A 15,978-nucleotide genomic window follows, 5' to 3' on the forward strand; every position below is an offset into this window, starting at 1 on the left:
CCGTGAGCCAACAAACCCCCTTCGGCACAAATCTAAATTTTTGTTGTGCTGAATTCGTTAAAATAGTCAAATTAAACAAAAATATTCACGAAACTGTTAGAAGTGTGAGTAAATTTAAGATGTCGAGCTGCCGATCGATCATTTTCGCGCCAACATTTAGTGAAGCACCCAGTGCTGAGTGCACTCGACGTAGGTGAATGTTGATTTATTGATATTCGACGCGCGCTGGACCGTTGTGAAGACTATGGACACATTGGGAGTGCATTGCTCCAAACTGAGTGTTGGAAGATGTCACAAACTCAGACGTTTTGTGCCTCAGAATACGTCACCGCAGTGTTGATTGAAAAGATTGCACGCAGTCGTTTACTTCTACGGTAGATTAATTGCCGATGCTATGCATTATTAAGTGGGTAGGGTTATAACGGGAGCTGTAAAAGTAATTGAGTCATAATAGATCTAATGTTATCAGTCACTTTTGTATTCAAGTAGTGAGAATTAATGGCGTCGCTTTCCGCGATGTGTTCGTCGCCGTTATTTATGACCCTTCAATTTGGCTAGCATCTTTACTGCAATTTATTTTCAATGAAAAACAGTCACACAAATTAATAGGGGTTCCTGTATGTCATTTCCGGCCGCGCCGTCATGGTTTTTTCGGTGGATACCCCCGCAAAGCATTGTGGTACTGATGTGTCTCCTCTATGGTTCACCGACTCGGACGCCAGACTCGGCACCTGTGGTGTCTCGACTTTGTGATCGCAGGTGTAATATGCAGAGCCGTGTCAACGGGATTTTTAGGTCAATAAAAGTTGGGTATTGTAATTCTACTCGAGATCTTTTACCAATATTCGTCTGTGTATTTGCCATCAACTTCCTTAAAGATCGCATCTTTTCTTCTTCAAGTTCATGTCTAGAGTAGGAAATAGTTATACACCGTAAGTTTCATCAAGGATTTGGCCTGCAATAAACTTACTCTCAAACAGTTCAGAACGCTGTACGTGGAACTATTTGAGAAGAAAGTGAGTTTCTGTACGACTTTGGTCAACAAATAAGCATGAAAATCTATGTCAACGCATTTTCTTGTGCCTCCGGTATCTGTGAACATGATTAGCGATCAAGCATAGAGACGGTAACGAACGCAGCGATTTCAAACTTTACAGGTGAAAGAAACCACAGTGCACACCGCAACATTCGTCATAATTTAGCGTACCATGAACCGTACAAAGCCATCCGCCATAACGTATACCGCGAGAGTATCTCTATTACAGCACATAGTGAGATACATGCCACAACACACAACAGCACACACCCTATACCATTGCATGCACTGGACGTGTGACGTCCTATCCGTAACGGGTGCTACTGAATTCGCAAGGTTGAACTCTACTGTGCCACAAGCGTCATACAGTCACATGCGTATCATACAGAAACACAGTCCGCAGCGCGCGCTGTGGAACTAGTGATTGTCCTTAGTACACTGCACGACATCCACGCGGCTAAAACGCTCTGTAAACGAAGGTACATCTCTGACCATACCGTCAGAAATTCTGCTCGAACACAGACCAAGCCAAACTGTACCAAGAGTTGTAAATGACAGTTTACGATACCACGAATTTACACCCGTGTTATAACAGCGTAACGAACAAATACAGCACTTTCTCTCAATGACAGCAGCAAAGGTCAAACGGAGAGCATATGATCTGGAGAATGCACTGCACCTTACCGAATGCACAAATCAAACTTACATACCATCTTCTTTGCGATTTACACGATACCCCGATACCGTAGAAATGTCTCTTTATGCCTCGTTGTCGTGTAATGTCAACCGATATCAACATTAATGCTTGCTGTGTACCCGTGCCAGCTCTATGAGAGCACGTGCTCAGTGGCTGCTTTGCTGGACTACACATATCTTTACAACACCGCGCACAGAGAGTTTACGCTAAAGCCGAACACATTATTGTCGGTCTCGCTTTAATCACGCTATCGCCTTTAGTGAACAAGCAAACAAACAAAAAAAAGAAACAAAAAAGATAACGAAAACAGTAATCACACAGTATTGTTTATTACGACATCTGCGCAAATAATGTATGGAAGAAATAAATTCGCCGCATGCGATTTATATGTCTAACTTAATTTTGTTGACCATTTGATGACAACCACAGAGGGAATATTCTCCCCCATACCCGAAAATATTGTGGAAAACCAATCATATTCATTCTTGCCCGATTCTGAAGATGAACATTATGGATTTCCGTCTTCTATTGTGATAGCCTTCCAGAAGGACGACAAGCGGGCGTCGTTCCAACAAACAAACAAACAGCGAATCTGCCACGAAGAAAGACTTTTCTCTGATCTCATTTATACTAAATTCTTTATATTGTAGATCTTAGTGGCCGTAGGCACTGGTAACTCAATACAGCTGCCCAAGTAATGAGTATTCAAACCAAACCCAAAACAACGTTACCCGCGTGAACCTATGGCGGCGTGTGCGCGCTATATTCAAAGAACCTAACTTTCCTCATGATGTGTTTTATGTGGTGTGCTTCCTATCATAGCCTCCTCAGAATTTCGAACTTTTCTTTTTTACTTGATTTTATACTTTCCTTGAAAATTCATCGTTCAATTGTTTTCTTTCACCAACTTTTTCTTCTTAGAGCTAAATCCAATTGCAAATAAGAGCTTTTTTACTCGTGTTATGGAAGCCCTCTCGAGGCCTGCGAGTCTTGCTAGATTTGTGTAAATCAAATACAGTCTTCACCCCTCGGTGTCTGCAGAGAGTTCAAGTTCCCATACCTGGTACTTAGAATCACACTTTTTCAGCCCGACACTTTCGATATTTCATTGCAATATTTAGCAGTGAAGTACCCACAATGCCAACCTTTACGGGCCGTCATACGTCTGTCAAATACACGTAAAAAACATACACGATAAGACCACGTGTTCATATTACAGAGTATGATATCTTCTGTACGCTACTGTCATGTGATTTCTCCAAATCACAGGTCGCTAGGATACCAGAGCCGTCATCAGTGTGAGTTGTTCAATTTCACAGCAGGCGTACAAAGATTGCATATTCTTAAGTTCATTGCTCACCTATTACGCATACGATGCGCATTCGAGCGCATGACAAAACGACTATCTTCTAAAAACGCTTAATTCCCTCATAAATGCTGTTGATCGTTCGAAACAGTACACCGTACAGTCAAATAGAAACGAGCAGCAATAGCAACTCGATACCACTATATTTCTATACCCAAACGTCTTATAAATCCCTTAATATTTGAAAGAAATAGGATTCCACTTGTTTTTGCATGGGAAACCCTCCGTACAGACGTTTTTAAGCGACTGTATTGTTCACTGTGTGTTCAGCTCTGTCTCTCCCTGGGCTAGGATTACAGATACAAGAAATACGAAACTCCAGTCTAATCCTCCGTGTTTAAAACTTGCAAACAAACTAGTCAATATTTCATTGGAATAACCGGGTCTTTCAATTTTCCATCACGGCAAAACCTCGCTTTTCTTCTCGAGACCGAGGCTGGATCTGTATCATCTTTCTTATCATTTCTGATCCGGTGTTCTACCATGCTGCGAAAATTGTGTCACCGATAACTGCGGCCATGAAAACACGTTGGCAGATTTGTGAAGTTTTAGCCTTCGATGTGTTCGCAATTCGCAGCTTTGTGCCGTCTAACCCCACTAGGTTGTAATACTCGGTCGAAGAAGGCGTCACGGCGAACATCTCAAGTAACAACAGTTTGTACACCGAGTACAACTCTACACAATCTATACTCTATTTACACGGGTGGTTGCAGGGAAAATATTAATCTATCCCGAGTTGGCGATGATTCGTCATATTTTTTTCAAAAGCTGTCATCTTCAAACGATAATAGCCAGCCATTGCACGAGAGAAGTAATCTTTCCCTGTTAATAGCCACAGCAAACCCTAGTCGCCTGCATTCGCTTCATGTAGTAAAAATTCAAAACTCATTGCTCTGCAGTGGTTTGAGTAGGAGCGTTAACGAGCAATATTTCTCTAGGTTTACTTGTTAAAGATTGTGAAATATGGAGTGATTTATCCTCGGTGGCAGATGTTTTCCGAGGATGAGAAAACAAGCGTATTTCATGAGAAAATTGTTAATTTAGAGGAATTGTCGGCTACTGTGTCGCGACAGGAAAATAGCGTGTTTATTGCCACAACTGGGATGGTTTGACGAATCCTACCAAAGACATAATCGTAAAATTATTTTAAATAGCCACAATTTTTATTTTGATATTTTCATATTCTCGTTTATTGAATAATTCAGGGCGCACGGATGCTTCATTGCAAATACTCTCTAAAGTCTCTTGAATATAAATATTTCTTGCTCTGCTATCCTCTGATGTCACCTTCCCAGAGTATTATTTTTTCGTCAAGTACTGTATCTTTAATATTATGTTGTCTATGTATGTGCCTTAGAATCCCAGCTTTCAATTTTGTGATCGTCAAACAATTCTTAGAGGCGCTGTTTCTTGAAAGGGGCTGAAAAATACGCCATTCGCTGTGTGACTTTTAATAATTTATCACGTTTAGCTTTGTAGTACCATGGACTTGAAATGCTGCGAGTCCCATGGAGAGTTTGCCGAGAAGTAACATGCTGCAGGTGACGGTTGGTACACTGACTGCCTCAACCACTGATAACGCGTTTGTTTCCACGTACATTGTGCTACCTTCTACGGTTCCCCCAGTGCCGTATTAATAAAATATGGCATTTCCTGAAGTTAAATCTGTTCGATGTTCCGTTCACTTCAGAATCGAAGGGGAACAAAAAAAACTGACGAACGGAGATAGATTTCCGAAGATTTGTCATATCGGTAAAACGCTGGAAAGCGAAAAGACAGTGGGCTTGGTCTTGCTGTTTGCTAATGGCGCGCTGTGCACCTGTCCGAGCTCATCTCCGAAAAATAAGCGATGTAATCAACGTTTCCTCTACCTTGTCAATTCTGAATAAACCCGTCCTCGTGCCAGAATGCCTTCTTAGAAAATCTAATTTAGTCAATTTACCGATTGTGTCTCCTTGTTCCACATCAACACCTGCAGAAGTTCCTGTACCTTTATACACTGTAATGAATAGACCAACTTCCGAACACGTCGAAGTTTGAAAAATATTGTTTCGTCGCTGAAAGTCATATTCTTTTAAGTGTACAAACACCTGCATGTTCTGCATCCTCTATGCCCGCTTCTGTCTCCCTCCCTCCCGACCGCATTATTCCACCAGTGATAAAAATGATGAACCTCCTTTCAAAGCATAACATGTTGAGGGGTACCTGTTCTTGTCTAAAATTGGAACGTTGAATTCATTGACATATTTTTATGCAGTATTTTAATCTAGAAGAGCTCGATTTTAGTTATGGTTAGAATGGGGCGCGTGAAGCCTCTAGCAGCCTGCATGACGCGTCCGTCGCATTGATGCCCTGGGAGTACGGACGGGCGCGCGCACACACAAACACAATACTTGCTTGTCGTGCGGGCGAATGTATATTTACCTTACTTGTTTCCGCTGTGGCTTTTTGAGGAGTTACCTGATCGAAATGACTGATTCGAGTTACAATCACGTTTAACCTCTGCCTGCCTGAAATGTGCCCCCGTCTTAGGATGCATTGAACTATAATCGTTACAGCGAGTCAATTCGCTCCACGGGCTATTTTGAAACGGAGGATTAGGCCCCTACTCATGCTGACTTACTGTTTCCTATATTTTAATCCCCTAATATTGTTCATCTTAGGCTACCCTATTATCATCCCTAATAAATTGTACAGTGGATGAACTACCCTAATACATGAACAGTCAAACATGACATCATCAACCAAACATAAAATCATAACAAAAATGTGCCCTCTCTCTCTCAACCCACAAAATATTTATTATATCTCCAATTGATAATCTTTAGATTTTTCTGTTCATTTGAAACAACGACAGTGAGTATATCCATCATCTGAAAAGCCGTATTTGATCTCAACAAGCAGCGGCATGTATGAATATATGTTGATTACCTATTCAAATATTTACAAAAGAAAAATTGTAATGAAAGCCACACTAATTGCTCTCTCTATTAACGTCCATAAGAGGTTTGCTTACAGCCCGGCCTTAATTTTCTCTAAAGTGTACTCTCGTTAAATCTAACAAAATAGAAACGAAAATTGATTAATTATCTAAACATATCAGAACGCCGACTTGTCATCCAAATCACAGTAATCTTAATTACTATTCATTGTCAGTTCATAGGTGATCGTGTGAATCGTAGATGAGGTAAGTTGCCATCGCTGACTTTCAAGTCTACACTGTTTCCCTGTGGCTACAGGCCACGCTAGCTTGCAGCCCACTTCAAATCTAATGTTGTAATTGATTAAGTGAGCACCGCTACTTCTGTGAGACAATGAGAAAACGATACATCAAATGACACTCCTCTCCTTCGAAAAAACAAACTAAACAAAACAAAGAACAATAAGGGAGGGGGAATACTTGATCGTGATCTTCATATCTCGCCGTCACTCATTTCAGCCAGCTTGGTCTCAGGTCAAAGGTCTGTTGGGACGCACCGCATTAACGGGAGATGCGCCATATCAATGCAGCATCCATTGTCTATGTTATCAGTGTCATGTTCTTTTTCAAATACTACTAAATCTGCCTGTCTTTCTTTCTTTCCGTCCATTCGTACTTTGCAGTTCTATTCATCCTGATATCCCCAGTTTGCTATTTTTTTCCTCGAGCATTGCTTTGTACTCGCACCAGACTTCTTTTCAAGCCGAGTTATTATTGTTCAATTTCACAAAACCATTGTAAGCTGGCATTTATTTTGTGTGTCTGTGGGTACCCCTCTTTGTCGCTTTCTCCTCAAGCGTTTTGTTGATGTTTATTTTTGGCCAAAACACGCCCGGGTGCATTGTTATAATTGTTAAAAACGAATCTAGTAAAAGAAAGCCGTGTTTCGCTGGCATATCAACTTTTAAAAACACTCGATTCTCATAATCAACCTTGAATACCAATATTTTAATGATAATTTACATTGAAGAGATTGGCGGTCTTTCCGGTTTGTGAATAATACATGGACGATATAGACGAGGAAATGTCCAAGGTTTAAGCAAGCATGCAAAAATAATTAATTGGGACATTGTTAATGTTGTTAATTGTTTCTCTCAATGAGTATTCTCCATACCATACTGGGTACGTTGCAGACAGGCAGTACTGAACAAAAGAAAACAACAAGGGCAATTACCTATATCTCGCAATACAGATAGTTGCGTGGCAAACTTAAGTTGCAGTTTTAGAAAGCGATTCCTTGCAGCGAAAGAGTTGTCCTGTTTTTTCTTCATAAATTGAGCAGTATTTTATTTCTATACATTGTCAGTTACAGACTGGTAACGGTGTACTAAAGTGTACAGTTCGCGGATATTTTACGTTGAACGAAAGTTACTTTAAAAAGTCCAACCTTTCTCAACTTTAATTGGTACATATCAAAAAGGAACTACATTATCCCAGTGTTACACAACGATTGTTAAAAAATGCTCTTTACAAAAAATGTCGTAAGCCATCGAAATAGCTTCATCAATAAAACAGGTTCTAGTCACCCTTTATTGCAAAAGCAGTTATCCACTTATTAAACATGCAAATTAATTTGAATATTAAATCAGCAATAGGTTGAAGTTGACGTTCAAATAAGACCATAAATCCTCTCTGAGCGTGCGCAAGGAGCGAAATTCAAAACGCGCTTCCTGATTCCGTCTTGTCTTTTGAATAAGATGCTAACGAAGTTTACGGATGAAGAAAGATACGAAGATCAGTTCAGCGAAGAAGATCCCTAGAATATGAAACAATGTACCGTTATCGAGACCCATATCCAAGACATTGACCGGGCATGATAATTTGTGGAAAGATTATTTAAACAGAGAGAGAGAGAGAAAAAAAAACTTTTCAGCGACATTGTCAAAATAGGCACACGGCGAATCATGATCCTTAGCGGAACTCTGTCAAATGAATCATAATGGAACCTGACTTATTTCGTGACAAAAACATTAAAAGGGGGACTTGGAAAACGATTTTGTTATCACGTGTCATCACAAAATGAGGCACACAAGTGTCTCATTGCTGAAGCTTATTAATGATACTGTTGGTTTTTATGCATTTATGGGCGCACTTTTTATTATTTATATGAAGTTAACCACGTGATTTGATCTTAATAATGATAATCTTGAATGTACTTGAGTGAACGAAGAAATAAATATATCAGTGATGGTATCGGTGTTTCCGGTTAACGTGGTTTTACCGACAAAGGGCTTCACTGATCACGAGAGAGAGAGAGAAACCAATTTTGTCAGGTTCTGTTACTAAATTTGCTTTTCTTTGCCGTCGCGTGTTCCTCGAGCCATTTAGATGTAAGATGCCATGGGTCCTTTGTGGAGAATGATAGCTTTATGCCAGAATGTAACCTTGAAGAGTTGAAGCAGCATTGTCATACGCATGCGCGTCATGTCGTCATGGCAAGGCCATCGTGACGGCGGCAGGACTAACGAACCGATGATGATATTTTTGGTTCGAATTTATGAAATCGAGTCGAGTTTCGTCCTTGACTAGACTACCAGAAAACTTGCAGACTGTCAGCGATGCCGTTCAGTACTTCGGGAATGTTGTCAAAGTCGATCGATAACCCTATATTAATTTGTAATGTGTTTTAATTTCTAATTTGTTCGCCCCTGGCAGGTGTATATTCCACACAGCCTGATTAACTCAAGCCATATAGCCGGTCAGAACATTAAACTCCCAGCAAAGAGCACACAAGCCGTCACTAACAACCAAAATTTCCGCACTTTGGAATTAATTATTTTGAGCTTTTAAGGAAACGTTTTACCCGTTTCCGATACCGGTGCACAGTGACTGAGCAATAGGTACAGATCATCAACTGTACAACAGAACCCCCACCAGAAGTTTATAAATAGAATAAATGAGACTGAAATTCGCCTCCCGGCATTCTTATCCCATAATATCGTTATTCCATCAGTCTTTGGTTGACGGCTGATTGTTCGTCACGGCAAATGCGTGGTCAGAAGCACTGGAGTCGCCGACACCTGTGTCATTGTTACACCGAAGAGAAGTCTCCCATTTCTCGTTAAAGTTAATTTCCAAATATGGGGGAAAGCAGCACCGGTGGTGAATGTAATTTCCTGGCTTGACATTAAGGGGGAAGGAAACAAGCGGGTCATTTTTGGCGATTGATTACAATAGTTGAGTTAGAAGGAGAGAAACATATCTACTACTTGTTTTTCACTTTGCGGCTGTCGTAATCCCAGGGTTTCTAATATTACAAAAGGGGAAAAAAACTTTCACGTTTATATTTCTTTCACAGTTGGTCTGTCAAGCCCAGCGCATTTTAAAGTAGGAGCAGCACTGTTCAAAATACGACGAGGGCAGATCCAGTTTCACGAATGAAATGCCCGCAGGTCAGAGACTCAATTTAATGAATTAGAAAATAAATTAATTGAAATATAGAGTGGGCTTTACAATAAACCATATCCAAATTGTTGTTTTGAAAATGCTGTATCTAGACGCTAATAATACATGAGTGAGATTCGGGAAATTCTAGAAGCAGTTCACCGTATTTTTTTAGATCGTCATTTCTTTCATAGCTGATCTCATGTATTATTAATGGCCGCGATGTTAATTATATCAATATTGCAATGTAGCCTCGTCCCCGGGGGCGATTCTTTGATTCCATTGTGAAACGCGGCCTCGTACACAAGGGATACGCGAGAAGCAGTCGTCGGCAATGCTGCCTGTCGTTATTTTTTCCTCAAATTGCTTCAATATTCTGAATGCGTGGTTACCAGTAGTGATATGAAAACATTTGAAAATAGCGTAGATAAATACGCCGCGGGCCGGTTTTTGTTATCTCGCGTTACCGAAGCATGTTTAGCTGCACTTTGCGTTATCAAGTATTAAAATGGAAGGGTTTCCAAAAAAATACGATACAAACGCCAGTCCAATCCCACGTGATGTAATCTTCGTACAATCGAATGACCTGTGACCCAGGTAGAATGATTTCATCTCGAAAATGAAGACCGATGATAATAATGTTGTACCTAGTATGTTTGAAAGCATTTCCGAGATGTTGTCATTGAGCGTAAGTGCCCCGGATGTTGCGATGATCTTGCCCCAACATTCTTAACCATTTGAAGTCGCACTCTTCATGTGTTTGTCGGTCTCAACGATGAAATCTTCTGTAAGATGCCACGGTGTGTCCTTCAAAATGAAAATCAAATATGTTCTTGACAATGTTTCAGTCTGTAAAAATAAAAATTAATATGCATATGGGAGAGACGAAACAAATCATTATATGAGTCACTTTCCTATCATCATTTTTTTACTTATTTTCCATGATAATTTTTCTATACTTATTTTTCACATTCTTGAAGATGTGTGCACCACACTTGGCGATTCTAACACCAGCAGTATTGACCTTTTCAACAGCTACGTCACACTCACCAACAAGACCCTGACACGGTTACCGTCTGCGATACAGGTGAAAGGCAATGTTCTTGACACCTGATACGCCAGACAGATAGCATTTTGGCGGGACCACTGAATAAACTAAATCCAACACGGTTCCAAAATTCCCATCACATTGCCTGTTTGCCAAGTTTGTTATTTACTCGCCATGACTGCCGAAGTAACGTGGTTGCTCCAGTCGTTTCGGGATGGAATACGGTTCACTTAATACGTTCAGTTATACCCCCAATACGAGAAACCTGGCACAAAGTCCTTTTTGGTACAAGGTTGTCTCAGTTCAAAGACGAGAACACAGTTGGAGTAGCTTTACAGCTCAGGTCTGCGCACTGCGCTGTAAGAATATTACTGTTTGCGCTGTTCTGAAGACATCTACGCGATCGGACTTGATATGCCGACAATATGATATTAATGCATGTACTCGACTGAGCAGCGGCGAAAAACTTATGCATTGCCAAGTTTCGAAATTTCTGTCGTTGATATATCCGTGCCTGTTTGCGTATTCAACGACACTCTGTTACCTACACATGCATGACATGTGTCATACACCAAGCCTCTGGTTTCTGACTTGAGCGTCTGCGAAAGTGAAGAGGAGGAGAGCGTGTCACGTGACCTATGCAATTATCACATGGAAGACCCCTCAAGGGCTATAATGGATCGTGTGCCCGGCCCTATGCAAGTTTGTCTCGCATTCGACTCGAAGCTCTCTTGTTGTGATATCGGTATATTTCAAACACTGCACTGATTTCCACAAATCTGGCTGCCACAGCTTGGCGGAAACCGGTCACACCATACGTTCCAGCGTCAGCAATATGTCTGCATAATATTTTCATCTATGGCATGCAAATTTGACGTCTCAATCAGGACTTCATCCCAGCACGAGGTGCGGCGTGCTATCATACAAATTTTACACGTATCGGTTTGTTCTTTTCTCGCCAGAGGAATACAAAACGCGATACACTAATAGCACAAATCGATAAACACTCGTTCTCCGTTTTTTCTCTCTCAAGAAAACACATCGCAGAAATGAAGAAAGGATCCCGCGAAACCTGTATTCACGAACACATATCAGCGAATAAATGCTATCTATGTTTAATTCAATATGATCGTATAGGGAACTGGAGAAAATTGAAGGGTAGACCGTTCGTATTGAATGACATCGAATATAGAATAATATTCCATGTATAGTTGGAGTTCGATTACATTTGCCCTTAGGGGCGTACACAGAGAGGTTTTAGGCTAGACTTGCCAAATTAAAAACCGGTTCAAAGAACTTGCTTAGTCACGCGCATATTCTGCTCTGAATAATGTAACGTTTGCCATGCTAAGTAATACCTTTCCAAAGGGTTTATCTTACTAAAGATATACATTTCAGGATTAACAGTCTTTCCCCAACAAAATTGTTTCTTTGAAAGTATAGTGCTTCTGTCCGGAAGAAAATCAAGCTAGATTCATTTTTCCAACTTCAAGACTTCGAATAGAGATACAGGACGCCCTTTGGTCATTTACGAGTATCTATCGTGGATGGCGAACACAGAGCTCCCGTGTTCGGCAGGATTACTTATGTTATACCGTCCACAGCTATTTGTAACACTTGCAAATTTCGACCCGCATGTGTACAGAAGTGGATGGGAAATGAATCATAAAAATCTTGCTCTAAAGTTCCTCTTAATTTTTTTAGTAAAGTTCTGCGACTCCAGGATAATAGGATAACTTTCATCGTTGTTTACAATGAATGGAAACCATTTATATCGTGGTAGTTCGCGATGCTACGGTCTAATTTTGTCAACCTTTTCCCCAAAGTTATTGGCCTCCTGTTATCAGGTCCAATAAAAACGCAGCTCACTAGCCACTGAACATGGGAAAAGCTCGACGATCGGTCTTCAAACTGCCGCCATTCACTTTAGGGATCGTTCGACCTTTTGTAGCTTTGTACCAGTTGTAAATTTTGAATTCAAGAGATATTCCTGCGTTCCTTTGGTAACATAGAACGGAGATGACTCGCTGATGAGAAAATATCACATGGGGGATATCACATTACAAGTTAATATTAGAGGATAAAAAAATCAACTAGGGGCATTGTCACATTGTTGGTAATTATACTGTTCTGAAAAATATTAAATAGAAGGTAAATATGAACTGTCACCATGAAGACCAATGTCACAGGGGAAATACATTCTTGCGGAATGATCACAAAATGAGGAAATGTCAGGTGGTTAGGCGACAATCGCATAAATGATGAAACACTACACCTGTCCACTGCAATATCACCCATGGCGGGAAAATATCGCATTCGTTGCGTATCCCCGTGTCTGGGAGTTTGGTTCACACGGGAGCCCTGGAAATGCCGTGATCCAATGGCAGTATTTTTCCAAACGTTCCTTGCAACAGTATACCAACAGCATATTGTACATTGAGTTTGAAGCTTGTTGATTTATTTCCGGTGTACGTCACTTATGTATGTATGTATGTATGTATGTATGTATGTATGTATGTATGTATGTATGTATGTATGTATGTATGTATGTATGTATGTATGTATGTATGTATGTATGTATGTAAAACGTGTGTGTGTTTGGGGTGTTCGTGTGCGCATGTGTCGTTTTCCAATTCCATCTTGAATATAGTTGAGACCGCTTTGTGTTATATTTATCGATTTCTACAGACATATTGTTTGCAAATCACTCGGTTCCTAATCGGCAAGGTCATTTGATGGTTACAAAATCATACGTCAGTCAGCTGAATGAATTCAGGGGATCAACAATTGTGTGACGTCATTCGGATTTTCCAACAATGCCATATAATGTTCAATTTTTCGTTGGACTGGAATTGGTCCCATGCAGTCGTTCGCTAAGCTAGTTGACAAATATGTCAGAGTTTACGTTGATGTCATTCAAATACTGTTATAACGCTGACCTCGTAATCATAGAGCGATTCGAGTTTCTTTTCCAAGTCGCTCCCTTTACTTCAATATCCCGAGAGAGAGAGAGAGAGAGAGAGAGAGAGAGAGAGAGAGAGAGAGACAGAGAAAAATTAGCGGAAAGATGCACACTACGCCTGAAAGATGTTTGCTGAAGACCTCTATACCTATGAATTGACCCTCACTGATTTAAATTGAAATGGCAAGAGATGCTTATGTGAAATTTAAGCCTAGACACTAACCGTGGAATGTACAAAACCCTGCCATCTATAAGCTGCACTAGTAAGGCCGTATTAGTAGTTCCATTAAACCCTGCAATATAACTGTGAATCTCAAATGTTTGTGGCGATAATGAAATCTTTTTCAATTACCACTTATTGAAGATAAAACACGGTAATTTGAAGAGACCAAGGTACAGACAGAAACCCGTCATATTGTGATGCTTTAATATTTGGTCCTTGAATGACGGGGGGACAATACCCGGTGTTACAAAGGGATCGGTTGAAAACTTTGCTGTATTAGATTACATAATTTAGATTACATTTGGATGAATTCTCTTCGATGGTTTCTGCAACAACTATAGAGTGTAACAATGTTTGTATCTGTACTAACTCATTGGAAGTAGGCTATACTAAATCAGTTACATCCCACAGTGAAAGTCTTTAAACTTTTCTGAAGGATTAATCACTGAGATATACGTTTGATCAGTTGAATCCAAAATATTGATCATTAACATCTCCAGCGTGTCAGTCGCTGTCATTCGGCTCGCCGACAAAGCCCCTGGCGACCCTAACTCAAAATACGGGTCACTCACTCGCGCAATGCTGTACCTGTCGCTATATTCATTCATTATAGATTTTAGGTACGCATTTCGCGTGACCCTTACTGTAGCGAGACTTGGGTGGCGCGATACACGACGAGATTTCTAGAACAAGTTATTCCTCACGACGTCTCGAGAAAATGATTAAGTAGTTAACGAGATTTCGTATGGTATAGTGTCTGACCAGATTGACAAGATGATACAGGATGCATGATGGGTTGTTGAAAACTGCCTGACGATATGTGTGTGAGACAGGGCTCCTGGCGAGATTTATGTTGCACGGTATCCAACGAGATTTATGATGAATTGTTCACCTGACGAGATTTCAGAGTTCCGCGAAGAGCATGAATTATCTCACGAGATTTGTGCAATATTGTCTGACGAGATTTGTGGCACTGTATCTTGGAAAAAATGGGCACAATATTAGACTGCATTGCGAAACGGCATCCGCTGAGATTTGTATAACACGGACGGTATCTGACAATATTTATGTTGTACAGGCAATATCTGACTAGATTTCTTTTGCATTAGATTTGTGATGTATAGTTATTGTCTCAGTCGGTTTTACAAAGGTTATTTCTCAGTACGTCATCAAGGGCTATGTCATTGTCAAGTTTCCGGTACACTCGAAGGAAAAAAATCGAAGCACCAGTCTTTTATATTTTGTGGGCAACGCTCAAACAACCCTCCATGGATAGTTATAAAAAACTATTTGATAACGATGCAGTGATTTTTGCATTTACATATCTTATTTTCGCTATTTGTGTGACCTAAAATAATCACAAGAAAGCTCTCATTCTCGTGGTCCGGTCATCTTTCCAAACGGATTTTAGCGGAAAATGGCAAACAGTGAAGAATCAGACAACATAAGCTCGCCAGCTAGACATCGGATTCCGTTTAACAATTTGCAAATCCTTGCAGCAAATAATGGATTTCTGCTTATAATTCCAATACAGTCCCGTCAATAAAATATAATCCCCGCATTACAATAATATCAAAACGTTTAGCTCCAATTTTGCAAACAGGATGAAAGGCCGTGCAAACAGACGGCAAACAGTATCCCAGTTGTCGTAAGCCGTAGATGGCTCACAAAATTGATCGGCAAACATATCGTGATATCAGCCGTCTGCGACGCAAAATGGATTGTAAGTTTGCATTTTTACAAGTGCGGCAACACTCACCCAGAATTATTGTATTTATTGAATAGTTTGTGCGGACAGATTGCTCGTTAATTTGAGAGGCGGACGTACTCGCATTGATTGCGGGATCTCCGGGGAAATTAGGTAGTTGCGATGTGATCTCTATACAACATTAGGCGCCAAAATCTAGATTTGATGACCCTTATCCAGTACAATACACTGAAAGCATTAAGAAAAACAGGGTGTTTACCAATGTAAATAATCAATTTGACTGAAATGTACTGGCTGTTGTGAGATTTCATAATGTAATTGATTTGCTGTTTTGTTCGCTACATCAATATTGTATAAACGCATTAAGTCGCGCTCAGCAAACGCTGCACCTGTACACGTCACCAGATAAGACCAAGTGGAAGTGCCTAGCGGCAAGGGACTTCAAGCCAGTTGAGTGGGAAATGCCGACAGCTCTCATCAGGCCCAGCATCAAGATAATGGCTCAAACAGATTGGATGTGTGTCGTATGGACATTCATTAAAACTCAGGAGAGCGTAGACAAATGACTGCTGGT

General features: G+C 40.5%; 1 protein-coding gene across 3 annotated transcripts in view; it reads left to right on the forward strand.

Moving 5' to 3' along the window:
• The window catches only part of LOC139138182 (zinc-regulated GTPase metalloprotein activator 1-like), a 90,990-nt gene that overhangs the window by 44,605 nt on the left and 30,407 nt on the right, over window positions 1-15,978 (forward strand). The window lies entirely within an intron of this gene.

Source organism: Ptychodera flava, chromosome 8 (genome assembly GCF_041260155.1).
Source record: "Ptychodera flava strain L36383 chromosome 8, AS_Pfla_20210202, whole genome shotgun sequence".
NCBI lineage: Eukaryota > Metazoa > Hemichordata > Enteropneusta > Ptychoderidae > Ptychodera > Ptychodera flava.